Here is a 3,031-nt window from a genome sequence, read left to right on the forward strand (position 1 = left end):
ACTTTAATGCCATTCCCATCAAATGCTAGTTTGCCATCGGGAATCAGAATATGACGATTCACACATTTCACAAATTCAAAATCTTCGGGACTTAAACTTTCAAACGAATGTATGGATGATTCCTTGGTCTTTATGACTGCCACAATTTCATTACGTACTTCAATTTCTGACATATTAGTAGACAGGCACACAATACCTTTAAATACCACGTCATAATTTTTAACAATAGACAGGCACACAATACCTTTAAATATCATGTCATGATTTTTAACAGTGCGCTCATACCCCATATACTCAAGACATACAAGGTTTCGCTGATACTGGAGAGTATTCTCGCTTCTCTTCCTCTTCCGTTTAGAATACCTATCTATACGAGCAGCTGGATTTGACTTCAACTCTTCTAGCAATCTTGAAGCTTTGGCAATGGTACTCTGAAATCCACTAGGAGAACTATTATCACTAGTGGCCCTACTTGATGAAGCAAATGTGCTTCTCAATTCAGAATTAATTTCAGTTTTGCCTATAATAAAAATTGAATTAAACTAAACAAACTTGAAGTATTTACTAATGCTTTGCTTGCAGTAGTTCTTCAAAATGACGCGTTGACCCATCTGTGTCACACCCAATATAACAAGCTGCTGTTCATCAAGCATTGGTATTATATCTACTGTAACCTACATAGAAATAAAAATCAGTTGTAGTTTTATTTAAATTAGTTATTTGTAAGTCACATGCATAAGCTTAGTTAATTACAAACTAAAATATTCCCTGGCTTCTAATGGTCACCATGAGTACTACCCTGGCAGTAGTAGCTTACTTTTTCTTCTATAAATCTTTGCAGTAGGTGACTGACCCCAGCCACTTGTAATGCTTCAGCAATACAATCTTTATCCTCTTGCTCTAGCTGCTGCTTATCACCCTCATTTACACCTCGATTAACACCAGAATTGTCCTCCATACTTGATCAGGGCACGTGCATAGGGCAATACCACAATGGGCGTGGAGGATGTCACATGACTTAACCCAATAGATCTAGTAAGCACGTGCACTGCACTGCAATCGCGCGTGGAATTTCAGTCGATAACTATTATTATTATTGAAACATTTGGTTTGCCATACTTCTATAGACCTAGTGCCGGGCCTGCCTGAAATACGGATCCACGCGGATCAAATGCGGATCGGGCTGAAATGCGGATCAACGCGGAACGCTCGCGGATCTCTATTGAAACTTGACTGATCTGTCTGAAAGAATGATATCTATGCATCAGGAGGGAATTTTTATTAGCTCTATTTAAGTTTTTGATAAGAACTTCATCATTTTAGCAGTTTCAGAACAGGTAGGTGGTTTATGATCATTAGATCTATGTCAATAATATTATTTTCGTTGATTACATTTACAATAGTGTCAGTTTTATTGACAGTTAGAGCTGATAAATTATAATAGTTTCAATTAGACTATAAAACTTCATAGTAACGTAGTTGCTAGTAATTTTCATGACAGTTAGATCTATATAAGCTGATTATTGTTTCATTAAGACTATGAAGCATTTTGGTGGGGTGATTACAGTTTCTTTTTTATATACAGTATCTACTTGAGCTGACCATAACTTCAAGATTTATGTGTGAATGTGATTCAGAACAATAACATCTTATAATGGATCCTTTAAGAAATAATTATAATAAATTCATAAGTTTTTAATGACACAGTGATATTATAGCTTTAACACAATAGCAAACTGCTGCAGCAGCTGATATATACTGAATATTTCAAACTTTGATTGAATAGGAATAACAAAAGAATTTTTATTTTACCACAAGAAATGAAAGTATAGCTGTCTCTATTGTAACACATTAATGCTCTGAATTTTTATGTAGACAGCTATAGTCATACACAAGGTAGTGCAGACTGTGAAATGTTTCTGGTTATGAATCACCACTGATAAGGGGAGAAATACAATCTTCATTTTAACATTAATGCATACTATTTTATAATGGCATTGTGGGTGTATGGAAGTTTTATAGCTTTATAAAATGTACTCCATTCCAATTTAAAAATTATTTGATGTTATTAAAAGTCATTAATTTTCAAGTTAGTTCATACATACATTTCCCATTTACAGTACAAATTTATTTAAACTGCTATACATCCCTTATCAAGTGAATTTTATTCACATGATTTATATTTCTTATACATTCATCTCACTTTAATTAGATTTTGCAATTATAAAACCAAAGCATATAGTACACTGAAATTGGGAAATACAATGAGATTAAATCAATAAACAAAAGGAATGAGTAACAATAGCTAATAGTAAAATTTTAAGAGACTACGACTGTGAATGATTGATGGAATGAATAAATAATAATAGTAGTTAGCTGAATAATGATAATAAAGATTAAAAATTTAACAATTCTATAAGTCATGCAGAATGAATAATAATAATTAGAAAGTAACAGTGATAAAGTAAAAAAAACAAAGACTGGAATTCCCAGACAATGGTCCACTTTGCCATCTATGTTGAACTTGGGGGGTACAGCCATGATAGCACTTTAAAATAACTTGACTTGTCTCTTGACTGCATGAAGGCACACTGAGCTAATGTTGAGTGTGTTGACTGCTCAGTAGTTAGATCTAGTAGTAGTCTGTTTTCTCATTATCACAGGCAATGGTTGTATGTTTACAAAAGTTGAAGAGAATAGCTCAAGAGGATATCAGCCTTATCTGTAGATCTCAACTGTCATAAAACACAGGCTAATATTATCGACATAGTGATCATAAGCATCAGCTTACCTGCATGTACTGAAACTGCAAGGATGATAAAGTTCCTATCAAAGACTCAAATAGAGCTGATAAATTTCTCTCCTGATGCATAGCTATCATTCTTGCAGAAAGATCCGTATAGTTTCCGTGTTCTTCCGTACTTCAATACAGATCCGCGAGCGTTCCGCGTTGATCCGCATTTCAGCCTGATCCGCATTTGATCCGCGTGGATCCGTATTTCAGGCAGGCCCCCTAGTGCCCTACCAATCT

General features: G+C 34.6%; 1 long non-coding RNA gene across 1 annotated transcript; it reads left to right on the forward strand.

The window, feature by feature from the left end:
* Positions 1-1,144: 1,144 nt before the first annotated feature.
* On the forward strand, positions 1,145-1,724 carry LOC109581986 (uncharacterized). Its single transcript, XR_002184844.1, has 2 exons — positions 1,145-1,337; positions 1,586-1,724. It is a non-coding gene; the product is annotated as an uncharacterized LOC109581986 (long non-coding RNA).
* Positions 1,725-3,031: the final 1,307 nt, after the last annotated feature.

This window comes from Amphimedon queenslandica, unplaced genomic scaffold (genome assembly GCF_000090795.2).
Source record: "Amphimedon queenslandica unplaced genomic scaffold, v1.1 AMPQUscaffold_13407, whole genome shotgun sequence".
Lineage (NCBI taxonomy): Eukaryota > Metazoa > Porifera > Demospongiae > Haplosclerida > Niphatidae > Amphimedon > Amphimedon queenslandica.